A 14,232-nucleotide genomic window follows, 5' to 3' on the forward strand; every position below is an offset into this window, starting at 1 on the left:
TCACACACACATTGGTTATACGGCTGTGTTTTCATAAAATTACTTCTGCCTTCCCTCTCACTGACTGTTAGCTTCTCCCAGCACTTCCTGCAGAGGTCTGATAATGTCATCATCTCACTTCAGCTCCGTAGTAAGTGGGCTAGCAGGAGGAGGGGCATTGCAAGCCCTAGGTTAACTGTGAGAGCATCAGCAGGGAAATGCAACTTTATTTGTTATCTGGTTGTAAATAGAGGAGAGTAAAGAGATTAGCTGGGCCCTCCTAAGTGGCGGATCTCCAGGGTCCAGTGGCCGCAAATGGTTTATGCGACATTTGGGACCCTGGGGGACCCGTCACTTTTAAAATGTAAAAAAAAAAAAATTTAAATCACTTTTTTTTTTGCCCTGGGGGGCACAGCATACCATTTGGCCCCCGCTTGTAGCCGACCCTGCTTAGAGAGATGTGGTTGTAACACCCTATCCAAAAAAATTGAAGTTTTAGAAAATACTGAGTTTACCCCTGCTACAATTGGGCGACCTGGTGGATGTTGTTCATCCTTTTGAATTTTAGGTAATACATATAAGACAGGTCTTATTGGATTTTTCTCAATTAGAGATTCCTTGAATTTTTCTGATAAAATACCTATTTTCACTGCCTGGCTTGTAATGTATTCTAGCTCTTTATTAATTAGGATAGTATGATCCCCTTTAAGGGGTTTGTATACTTGAGTATCACTAAGCTGTCTTTCTATTTCCTGCACATAATCAACTTTATTCAGTAAAATGACAGCACCACCCTTGTCCGCCTCCTTAATTACCACTTCTTTTTTATTCTTCAACTGGTTTATTGCTTCGCTTTCATTTTTTCCTGCTTGTATTAATCTCTTAATTTTATATCTTCTTAGCAAATTGTCCACCTCTTTCTGAACTAATTTGGCATATGTGGCAACACTGTGTGGAGTAGATGGATTGAATTTACTTTTTCCCTTAATACCAAATTCTTTTGGATCATTAAATTTAACATTACCCTGTATTTTTAGTTTATTCTGTAATCCAACAGGGTCTAATACACCTGCTAACATAGCGAAGTGAATTTTAAGTTTTAATTTCCTATAAAAAATGACAAACCCTTATTCAAAATTCTGTACTCATTCTCAGATAGTGTACAATTAGAAATAGTATGCACTAAATTGTTATCAATGCATTTTTCTTTAAAGTGCATATTTGTGTCTTTGTTAGGTAAGTGCAAATTTGTGCTGTGCATATTATGTAATTCATTATTTTTTAAAGTGCAAGTGTTCACAATATTACAAACAACCGTATTATCTAAAGTGCAAGTGTTTGCAGGATCATCCAATGTGCTCGCATTACATAATGCGTTATTATTTATTTAAAGTACAAGTGTCCATAAAATCAACTAAGTCCGTGTTTTTTAAGGTGCATATGTTCCCAGATTCATCCTATATATTTGCATCATTTAGGGTTTGATCGCCATGTGTATATTATATACAGTCTAATGTATTACTGTCCTCCAGTATTAAAGGAACAATGTTCATAGTCGAAATGTCCTGTGTTGGAGTTATACAAAAAGCATGTTTTTTTCCAGTTTCATTCATGTGTAGTCCCAAGGTAAGTCCCATCTCAGTACACGTACCCCCTTTGTGTATATACAAATGATTATTAGTGCTCTTTTTTTTCCAAGATACGATGAGTCCACGGATTTCATCCTTACTTGTGGGATATCGCCTCCTGGTCAGCAGGAGGAGGCAAAGAGCCCCACAGCAGAGCTGAAACAATAGCTCCTCCCTTCCCTCCCAACCCAGTCATTCTCTTTGCCTGTGTTAATAAGATAGGAGATGGCAAAGTGAGGTGTTAGAAAAGATTCTTCAATCAAGAGTTTATTATTTTTATTTTGCAGTATATTTTAATACTGCTTTGTCCTGGGGTATAGCTGTGTTCCATTTCAGTCTCTGAGTCTGTTGAAAGAGCTTTGGTGGCTTTAAAGTGACAGTCTACACCAGAATTTTTATTGTTTAAAAAGATAGATAATCCCTTTATTACCCATTCCCAGTTTTGCACTGTTATATTAATATAATTTTTACCTCTGTGATTACCTTGTATTTAAGCCTCTGCAGACTCCCCCCTTATCTCAGTGCTTTTGACGGACATGCAGTTTAGCCAATCAGTGCAGACTCCTAAATAACCCCACGGGAGTGAGCACAATGTTATCTATATGACACACATGAACTAGTACTGTCTAACTGTGAAAAGCTTTCAAAATGGTCTGAGCTAAGAGACGGTTTTCAACGGTTTAGAAATCAGTTTGAGCCTACCTAGGTTTAGCTTTTCAAAAATACCACCAAGGGAACAAAGCAGAATTGACTTTTTAATGATAAAAGTCAATTGGAAAGTTGTTTTAAATTGCTTGCCCTATCTGAATCATGAAAGTTTAATTTTGACTAGACTGTCCCTTTAAAGCAATGGGAACTTGTGAGACATACTTAAACTCACTGCGCCTCCCATACAGTATTGTTGCCCTAACCCTGAAAATCCTGAGGGGCTTGTAATTTCATTCATTTCAGAGGTCCATGTGGAGATGGGACTCCTCAAACCGGCTAAACTGCCTTGGCTGTCAGGCAGCAACATGAGGTAAGTGCTTGTTTTTTTCCTAATCTGTTAGAGGAAAATGGAGCACTTTATTACACTTCATATAGAATTTACAAAGTAAGCTTATAGCATTATATTATAAGCACTTGGACTTGGGACATTATTCTCTCAGAGGGAGAGTATGAGACAGCATGTTACAGGCACTGGGGCTGGACTTTAATGGTGGTTCCCACATGGCTAAACATTAACATTTTTCCTATGCGAGATAGAGATTCCTAAGGTGGAGGGCCCTATCTCCACCCTGGCTAAGAGAACCACTATTTCCATAGAGGATAGCTGTTCGTTTAAAGACCCTATGGATAAAAGGTTAGAGGGTATACTTAAGAAACTTTATGTACATCAGGGACTTCTGTTGCAACCTACTGCCTGTATTATTACCGTCACGGGTGCGGTGGCATACTGGTTAGACAATCTAAATGAGTCACTTCAGTCAGAGATTCCCTTGGAGGAGATACAAGATAAAAGCTATGAAACTCGCTAATGCCTTTATTACAGACGCTTCTTTGCAGATCTTTAAGCTGGCAACTAAGAGTTTGGGTTTTTCGGTCCTAGCCCGCATGGCCTTATGGCTAAAGCCTTGGTCCACGAATGTGTCTTTTAAGACTAAGTTCCTTACTATTCCTTTCAAGGGTAAGACCTGCTCTGAAGGAGATCATTTCTGATATCTCGGGAGGTAAGGGCCATCTTCTCCCGCAGGATAAGAAGATTAAACTTAAGGGACGACAGACTAATTTTTGTTCCTTTCGGAATAACAAAGGAATTGCTTCCTCTTCCTCCACCAAGCAGGAATAACCTAAGCCTGCATGGAGGCCCAAGCCTTCTTGGAAGCCCAAGCAAACCAAGAAGCCTGAACTTGGAACTAAGTCAGCATGAAGGGCATGCCCCCGATCCGAGGCCGGATCTGGTAGGGGGCAGACTATCCCTTTTTGTTCAGGCTTGGGTGCGGGATGTTCAGGATCCCTGAGCTTTAGAAATAGTGTCCCAGGGGTACAAATTGGAATTCAAAGATTTTTCCCCTATCGGCAGGTTCCTGCCTTCAAGATTATCTGCAGACCAGATAAAAAGAGAGGCGCTCTTACATTGCGTAGAGGATCTCTCTGTCATGGGTGTGATCGTTCCCGTTCCAGCACAGGAACAGGGTCAGGGTTTTTACTCAAATCTGTTTGTGGTTCCCAAAAAAAGAGGAAACCTTCAGACCAATCTTGGACCTCAAGAGTCTAAACAAATTTCTAAGAGTTCCGTCTTTCAATATGGAAACCATACGTTCCATGCTACCACTGATTCAAGAAGGTCAGTTCATGACCACAGTGGACCTAAATGACGCATACCTACATGTTCCCATTCACAGGGACCATTACAAATTTCTAAGGTTTGCATTCTTAGCAAACACTTTCAGTTCATGGCGTTATCTTTCAGCCTGGCCTCTGCTCCAAGAATATTTACATAGGTGCTGGGATCTTTTCTGGCGGTTCTTCGACCGCAGGGCATTGGAGTGGCGCCATATCTGGACGACATTCTAATTCAAGCGCCATCATTTCAGCAAGCCAGATCCCATACCAACCTGGTATTATCCTTCCTGTGTACTCATGGGTGGAAGATAAATCTAAAAACAAAAAAAAAAAGCTCCTTGTTGCCAAGTACTAGGGTAACTTTTCTAGGGACCATAATAGATTCCCTATCGATAAAAAAACTTCTGTCAGAGGTCAGGAAAACAAAGTTGTTACATACCTGTCGTGCCCTTCAGTTCACTCTCCAGGCTTCGGTGGCTCAATGTATGGAGGTAATTGGGCTGATGGTGGCGACAATGGATATCATCCCTTTTGCTCGGTTCCATCTCAGACCTCTACAGCTAAGCATGATCAGGCAATGGAACTGTGATTATACAGACCTATCTCCTCTGATAACTCTAGATCAGGAGACAAGGGATTCTCTTCAGTGGTGGTTGTCTCTGGATCATCTATCCCAGGGAACCTGCTTTCGCAGGCCGGCTTGGCAAATTGTGACAACAGACGCCAGTCTTCCCGGTTGGGGAGCTGTCTGGAACTCCCTGAAGACTCAGGGACTTTGGACTCAGTCAGAGTCAGTTCTCCCTATAAACATTCTAGAACTGAGAGCAATTCTCAATGCGCTTCTGGCCTGGCCTCAGTTAGCCGTGGCCAAATTTATCAGGTTCCAGTCGGACAATATAACTTCTGTGGCTTACACCACTCATCAGGGGGGAACAAGAAGTTCCCTAGCGATGACAGAAGTATCCAAAATAATTCAATGGGCGGAGACCCATTCTTGTTGCTTGTCCGCGATCCACATCCTGGGAGTAGACAATTGGGAGGCGGATTTCTTAAGCAGTCAGACGTTCCATCCGGGGGAGTGGGAACTCAATCCGGAGGTATTTTCCAAACTGATCCTCAAGTGGGGACAGCCGGAGTTGGATCTGATGGCATCTCCAAGGAATGCCAAACTTCTGAGATACGGGTCGAGATCCAGGGACCCCCAGGCGGAATTAATAGACACTCTGGCGGTTCCTTGGAACTTCAATCTAGCATACCTGTTTCCTTCATTTGCACTTCTTCCTCGGGTAATTGCCCGACTCAAACAGGAGAGGGCGTCAGTGATACTGATAGCACCAGCATGGCCTCAAAGAATTTGGTATGCGGACCTGATAGAGATGGCATCTCTACCACCTTGGAGACTGCCGTTGAGGAAGGACCTTCTCATTCAGGGTCCCTTCCTTCATCCAAATCTAGCTTCTCTGAAGCTGTCTGCATGGAGATTGAACGCTTAATTTTATCCAAGTGTGGGTTCTCTGATCCGGTCATAGAGACCTTGATTCAGGCTCATAAGCCTGTAACTAGAAAAATCGACCAAAAGATTTGGCATAGATACTTTTATTGGTGTGAATCCAAAGGCTACTCTTGGAGTAGAGTTAGGATTCCTAGAGTTTTGTCTTTTCTCCAGGAAGGTCTGGAGAAGGGTTTATCTGCTAGTTCCCTAAAGGGTCAAATTTCGGCTCTATCCATTTTGTTTCACAAACGTCTAGCAGATGTACCAGATGTACAAACTTTTTGTTAGGCCTTGGTAAGAATCAGGCCTGTGTTCAAACCAGTTACTCCTCCATGGAGTCTTAATCTAGTTCTCAAAGTTCTTCAAGGGGCTCCGTTTGAGCCTATGCATTCCTAGGATATCAAGTTGCTATCTTGGAAAGTTCTTTTTCTGGTTGCTATTTCTTCTGCGCAAAGAGTCTCAGAACTCTCAGCGATAGATTGCGAATCTCCATACCTTATTTTCCACTCAGATAAGGTAGTGCTTAGAACAAAATTAGTCGTTTCGGATAGGAACATTAACCAAGAAATTGTTGTTCCTTCCTTGTGTTCTAATCCTTCTTCCCAGAAGGAGAGACTTCTTCACATTTAAGATGTGGTTCGGGCCCTGAAGTTTTATCTTTAGGCGATTAAGGACTTTCGTCAGTCCTCTTCTTTGTTTGTAGTTATTTCTGACAGACGTAAGGGTCAGAAAATCTACGGCTTCTTCACTTTCTTTGTGGATGAAGAGTATCATATGTCTCGCATATATGAGACTGCTGGGCAGCACCTTCCTGAGAGGGTTACGGCTCATTCCACTAGGGCTGTGGCTTCCTCATGGGCATTCAAAAATGATGCTTCTGTTGAACAGATTTGCAAGGCTGCAACTTGGTCCTCTCTTCACACTTTTTCCAAATTTTCCAAATTTGATACTTTTGCCTCTGCTGAGGCTGCTTTTGGGAGGAAAGTTCTTCAAGCAGTGGTGCCTTCCATTTAGGTTCCCTGTCTTGTCCCTCCCTTTTCATCCGTGTACTATAGCTTTGGTATTGTATCCCACAAGGATGAAATCCGTGGACTCATCGTATCATGAAAAAGAAAAGGAAATTTATGCTTACCTGATAATTATTTTTTTTTAATATACGATGAGTCCACGGCCCACCCTGGTCTATTTGAGACAGGTTATTAAATTTGTGCTAAACTTCAGATACCTCTGCACCTTGGCTTTTCCTTTCTCTTCCTAACTTCGGTCGAATGACTGGGTTGGGAGGGAAGGGAGGAGCTATTTATACAGCTCTGCTGTGGTGCTCTTTGCCTCCTCCTGTTGACCAGGAGGCGATATCCCACAAGTAAGGATGAAATCCGTGGACTCATCGTATCGAAAAAGAAATAAATTTATCAGGTAAGCATAAATTTCCTTTTGTTCACAGTCCATGCCTCCCATGTCGTCTACAACAGTATCCCCGTAGTGCCGGTAGTAGCCGCACTGGTAGCCTCGTGACCGTCGAGCTCTCTGTCGTTCCGGCTGTGACTTCAGGTAGTAAGCGCCTCTTCCTGTGTTTCCTCCCGGCGCGGTGTGATCTACGTCCGAGTCTTCTGTTAAAAAACTCGTTGACGATTCAGATCCACTATTGCCGCTGTTGTGATCCTGGGCATTGCGCTTCCTACCCCTCATTCTCAGTTCTCTATTTCCAATACCCGGTAGGCCTTGATGACTGTTCCTCTGGCCCCATCTATAGACCATTCTGGTGGAGTAGTCCTGATCATCACGGATAAATCTGGATCTTTTTCTGTTCTCCAGCTGTTTTCTATATTATTGTACAGACTTTTCCACTTCGATCACCACTTTGTTGTTCTTTCTGCTCGTTAATTGTTTCTTTATATTTATTAATTTCCTTTTGGGCATATTGAACTGTCCATGTAATAAGATCAAAAGAGCACTTATTGAGGATGCTTTCAAATTGTTCACAGTAATCTTCACTATCTGAAAAGTTGGACAAGTTAATATCCTTAAACCTCTGGGGATACTCTGTACTTTATGATATTCTGCAAGAGTAATCGCATGTAACTCCAAAATCATCTTTTTCTTGCTATCCTTTTCAAAATTCCTGCTTGTTACTTCTCCAGGTGCAATTTTTTAAAAAGACTTTGTTCCCCAATACTGAGGCATATACCTGTTGTGCAGATTCATCATCAATGCAAATGTCTTAGGACCCACCTCAGTGTTGTCTTCAGCCATTATGCTCTTTCTTTTTCTTTTCCTTTAATAGGGATGCAAGTACTTCCAATGCTCCTGTGTGAATAAATGTTTTTTAAATGTCACTATTTGGAGGCTGCAAATCTTTTGATAAATTATCTATATGACACACATGAACTAACACCCTCTAGTGGTGAAACACTGTCAAAATACCCAGAGAAAAGAGGTGGCTTTCAAGGGTTTAGAAATTAGCATATGAATCTCCTAGGTTTAGCTTTCAACTAAGAATACCAAGAGAACAAAGCAAATTTGATGACAAAAGTAAATTGGAAAATTGTTTAAAATGACATTCTCTATCTGAATCATGAAAGTTTATTTTGGTCTAGACTGTCCCTTTAATAGCATTAAAACTACTGTTACCACCAAAAAGGGATATCTTATTAGTCTCAGAAAATATGAATGAATATAGCCGTGTGAACCCACCTGCTTAAAGTGAGTCTTTGTTTCAATATTATTATTGACTACCATAATCTCTAAGTCAAGAAAAACTACTGATTGCTGGTTATAATTGTAGGTACATTTTAACCCTTTAATATTAGAACTCATATTTCCAAATACATTTAGAACCTCTATCTCTGGACCTCTCAATATAATTAAAATGTTGTTGATATATCTTTTGTATAGCACAAGGTTTGCATCATAGCTAACTTCCTGGAAGAAATGTTCCTCCCAATCCCCTATAAACAAGTTTGCATAGCTAGGTGCAAACCTCGTGCCCATTGCCATCCCTTCAATTTGTAAATAAAAGTTATTGTTGAACACAAAATAATTGTGCTCAAGGATAAAGCCTATACCTTTAAGTAAGAATTCTATGAGATCTATCTGAAGATTTCAAGACCTGGCACAGTATCAAAGCAGCTTGTGATTCAAGCAAGAGGCCATCAAATCTATCTCTGGCAAGCCCCAATATCTTACAATTAGTTTGAATGCCTCATTGTTCTAAGACCATTCCCCGGATGAAGACACTAGCAACTGAGAAAGTCAGCCTTTCAATTGTTAACTCATGCAATGGTACTGTTCTGCCCATCTGAGAATGTGGGACACTTCCTTCATTGCCCAGGAACTGCACATTCAGCCCTGATGATTGATATAAGCCACTCCTGTGACATTGTCTGACTGGAATCAGAGTTGGTCCAACTCTGAAGATTGCATGGAGTTTGAGAATATTTATTAGTAACCTCGCACTCTCTGAGACCTCCATACTGCACCCCAACTTGTCAGGCTGGCATCTGTGTTGGTCACTATTCACGCTGGCTGGAGAAAATACGACTGATGAGTGTCCCACCATATTATAGAGTTTCTGATTTTGAAGTCCAACAGGATCTTCATAGTCTCCAACTCCAAGATTGAGTTGAAGTTAAGCACAGACTCTTGGCAGCTTGAATCTACATTGATTTGTTAGAAATTGTCTCATGGTGGATATTTTTGATAGATGGTCAACGTCTAAATCATTGATTGTGAAGGATTTTTACGACAATAAGTTGGATAGAATATACCTTTTTTGAACTTCAAAAATTGTTTCCAGCTGTCCAAAAAACCCATATGTTTTATGTTCTACAGGTAAAAAATTATATTTTAAGCTTAAAAAAAGACCTGTCCTTATATATGGGCGGATCATCCGCTTTTTGATTCTCTTAGATTGGGGAAATGGTCTCTATCAGCAATTTATAAAATTCTTCTGACTACAGAAGAAATATCTTTATTGTCAGGCCTAATGCGATACTGGGCGAGAACGGTAGATATAGTAGATTTAGATCTATTATTATTGAGAAGTTTAAAAAAAACTCAAGGTCTTTTTTCATCATATTTTAGAGAAACACAATTTAGATTATTACATAGGGACTATTTGACTCCACGCAGAGTTTCCAAATGTAATAAAAATGTATTTAATGTTTGTCCTAAGTGTCATTTGCATGACCCGGACATGGGGCATTTGATGTGGGACTGCCCTAGGTTGAAGCAATTCTGGGCAAAGGTTGAATATCTTCTCTCTTATATAACTGAAATAAAGGTACAGTTGGGAAGGGAATCTGTCTTACTTCTGAGCACTCATATTTTCTGGGGGAATAAAGCTAATTTTGTTCTTACTGTAATAATAATTCTTAGGAATTTGATTTTCAAGAATTGGATAACCACTAAAATACTGTTGATTGCTGAAGCAAGGAAAACATTATTAAACTCAGAAATTAATGGTTTCGAATTAGAGGGTAAAAAATTGGACTTCTTTTGTAAAACTTGGAAAGAATTTGTCTGTTGTCAAGACAAAGATTTTATAACTTATATAGAAAAAACATAATTTATGTAAGAACTTACCTGATAAATTCATTTCTTTCATATTGGCAAGAGTCCATGAGCTAGTTACATATGGGATATACAATCCTACCAGGAGGGGCAAAGTTTCCCAAACCTCAAAATGCCTATAAATACACCCCTCACCACACCCACAATTCAGTTTAACGAATAGCCAAGCAGTGGGGTGATAAAGAAAGGAGTAGAAAGCATCAACAAAGGAAATTTGGAAATAATTGTGCTTTATACAAAAAATCATAACCACCATAAAAAGGGTGGGCCTCATGGACTCTTGCCAATATGAAAGAAATGAATTTATCAGGTAAGTTCTTACATAAATTATGTTTTCTTTCATGTAAATGGCAAGAGTCCATGAGCTAGTGACATATGGGATATCAATACCCAAGATGTGGAGTCTTCCACTCAAGAGTCACTAGAGAGGGAGGGAATAAAAATAAAAACAGCCATATTCTGCTGAAAAAATTAATCCACAACCCAAAATAAATAAGTTTATTTTCATTTTTGAAAGAAAAAAACTTAAGTAAAAAGCAGAAGAATCAAACTGAAACAGCTGCCTGAAGAACTTTTCTACCAAAAACTGCTTCCGAAGAAGCAAATACATCAAAACGGAAGAATTTAGTAAATGTATGCAAAGAGGACCAAGTTGCCGCTTTGCAAATCTGATAAACTGAAGCTTCATTCTTAAAAGCCCACGAAGTGGAGACTGATCTAGTAGAATGAGCTGTAATTCTCTGAGGCGGGGCCTGACCCGACTCTAAATAAGCTTGATGAATCAAAAGTTTCAACCAAGAAGCCAAGGAAATAGCAGAAGCCTTCTGACCTTTCCTAGGACCAGAAAATAAAACAAATAGACTGGAAGTCTTCCTAAAATTTTTAGAAGCTTCCACATAATATTTCAAAGCTCTTACCACATCCAAAGAATGTAAGGAACTTTCCAAAGAATTCTTAGGATTAGGACACAAGGAAGGGACAACAATTTCTCTACTAATGTTGTTAGAATTCACAACCTTAGGTAAAAATTAAAAAGAAGTCCGCAAAACTGCCTTATCCTGATGGAAAAATCAGAAAAGGAGACTCACAAGAAAGAGCAGATAACTCAGAAACTCTTCTAGCAGAAGAGATGACCAAAAGGAACAACACTTTTCAAGAAAGTAGTTTAATGTCCAAAAAATGCATAGGTTCAAATGGAAGAACCTGTAAAGCCGTCAGAACCAAATTAAGACTCCAAAGAGGAGAAATTTATTAAATAACAGGTTTAATAAGAACTAAAGCCTGTACAAAACAGTGTATATCAGGAAGTATAGCAATCTTTCTGTGAAATAAAACAGAAAGAGCGGAGATTTATCCTTTCAAGGAACTCGCAGACAAACCCTTATCCAAACTGTCATGAATAAACTGTAAAATTCTAGGAATTCTAAAAGATTGCCAGGAGAATTTATGAGAAGAACACCATGAAATGTAAGTCTTCCAAACTCTATAATAAATCTTTCAAGAAACAGATTTACGAGCTTGTAACATAGTATTAATCACCGAGTCAGAGAAACCTCTATGACTTATTACTAAGCGTTCAATTTCCATACCTTCAAATTTAATGATTTGAGATCCTGATGGAAAAACGGACCTTGAGATAGTAGGTCTGGCCGAACAGAAGTGGCCAAAGCGGGCAACTGGACATCCAAACCAGATCCGCATACCAAAACCTGTGTGGCCATGCTGGAGCCACCAGCAACACAAATGATTGTTCCATGATGATTTTGGAGATCACTCTTGGAAGGAGAACTAGAGGCAGGAAAATGTAAGCAGGATGATAACACCAAGGAAGTGTCAGCGCATGCCCTGCTTCCGCCTGAACATCCCTGGACCTGGATAGGTATATGGGAAGTTTCTTGTTTAGATGAGAGGCCATGAGATCTATCTCTGGAAGACCCCACAACTGAACAATCTAAGAAAATCCGAGATACTTTTTCATAGCTTGGGGACTCTGAGTCCCACCCTGATGATTGACATATGCCACTGTTGTGATATTGTCTGTCTGAAAACAAATGAACGGTTCTCTCTTTAGCAGAGGCCAAAACTGAAGAACTCTGAGAATTGCAAGGAGTTCTAAAATATTTATTGGTAATCTCGCCTCTTGATATTTCCAAACCCCTTGTGCTGTCAGAGATCCCCAAACAGCTCCCCAACCTGAAAGACTCGCATCTGTTGTGATCACGGTCCAGGTTAGCCGAACAAAAGAAGCCCCTTGAACTAAATGATGGTGATCTATCACCATGTCAGAGAGTGTCATATATTGATTCAGCATACAAAGCTGTAGAGGTCTCATGTGAAAACGAGCAAAGGGGATCACGTCCGATGCTGCAGTCATGAAACCTAAAACTTCCATGCACATAGCCACTGAAGGGAAAGACTAAGACTGAAGGTGCCGGCATGCTGCAACCAATTTTAAACATCTCTTGTCTGTTAGAGACGGAGTCATGGACACTGAATCTATCTGGAAGCCTAAAAAAGTGACCCTTGTCTGAGGAATCAAGAAACTTTTGGTAAATTGATCCTCCAACCATGTTTCTAAAGAAACAACACTAGTTGATTCGTGTGAGATTCTGCAGTACGCAAAGACTGAGCTAGTACCAAGATATCGTCCAAACAAGGAAACACCGCAATACCCTGTTCTCTGATTACAGAGAGTAGGGCACCCAGATCCTTTGAAAAGATTCTTGGAGCTGTTGCTAGGCCAAATGGAAGAGCAACAAATTGGTAATGCTTGTTTAGAAAAGATTATCTCAGAAACTGATAATGTTCTGGATGAATCGGAATATGAAGGTATGCATCCTGCAAGTCTATTGTGGACATATAATGTCCTTGCTGAACAAAAGGCAGAATAGACCTTATAGTCACCATCTTGAAAGTTTGCACTATTACATAACGATTCAAAATTTTTCAGATCCAGAACTGGTCTGAATAAATTTTCCTTCTTTGGTACAATGAATAGATTTGAATAAAACCCCAAACTTTGTTCCTGAGGAGGAACTGGCATGATTACCCCTGAAGACTCCAGGTCTGAAACACACTTCAGGAAAGTCTGAGCTTTTACTGGATTTACTGGGATACGTGAGAGAAAAAAATCTTCTCACAGGAGGTCTTACTCTGAATCCTATTCGATACCCTTGAGACAATGCTCTGAATCCATTGATTTTGGACGGATCTTATCCAAATATCTTTGAAAAAACCTTAATCTGCCCCCTACCAGCTGAGCTGGAATGAGGGCCGCACCTTCATGCGGACTTAGGGGCTGACTTTGTTTTCCTAAATGGCTTGGATTTAATCCAATTTGAGGAAGTCCTCCAATTGGAAGCAGACTCCTTGGTGGGAAGATTGAGTTATTGTTCCTTATTCAGACGAAAGGAATGAAAAAGGTTAGAAGCCTTAGATTTACCGTTAGGTTTTTAATCCTGAGGCAGAAAAACTCCCTTCCCCCAGTGACAGTTGAAATAAAAGAATCCAACTGAGAACCAACTAAATTATTACCTTGGAAAGGAAAGAGATAGTAATCTAGATTTAGATGTCATATCAGCATTCCAAGATTTAAGCCACAAAGCTCTTCTAGCTAAAAAAGCTAAAGACATGGATCTAACATCAATTTTGATAATATAAAAAATTGCATCACAATAAAATGATTAGCATATTGCAATAGGCGAATAATGCTAGATAAGTCAGAATCCAATTCCTTTTGCGCTAAATTCTCCAACCAGAAGGTTGATGCAGCCGCAACATCAGCCAAAGAAATTGCAGGTCTGAGAAGATGACCTGAATATAAATAGGCCTTCCTTAGATAAAATTCAAGCTCCCTATCTAAAGGATCCTTAAAAGGAAGTACTATCTTCCATAGGAATAGTGGTACGTTTAGCAAGAGTAGAAATAGCCCCATCAACTTTGGGGATTTTTTCCCAAAACTCTATAGATTTTGCTGGTAAAGGATACAATTTTTTAAACCTTGAAGAAGGAATAAAAGAAGTACCTGGCTTATTCCATTCCCTAGAAATCATATCAGAAATAGCCTCAGGAATAGGAAAAAAACCCTGGAGAAACCACAGGAGGTTTAAAAACAGCATTTAAACGTTTATTAGACTGAACGTCAATAGGACTGGTTACCTTAATATCCAAAATAATTAACACTTCTTTGAATAAAGAACGCATATACTCTATTTTAAATAAATAAGTAGATTTGTC

Source organism: Bombina bombina, chromosome 2, assembly GCF_027579735.1.
Source record: "Bombina bombina isolate aBomBom1 chromosome 2, aBomBom1.pri, whole genome shotgun sequence".
Taxonomy (NCBI): Eukaryota; Metazoa; Chordata; class Amphibia; order Anura; family Bombinatoridae; genus Bombina; species Bombina bombina.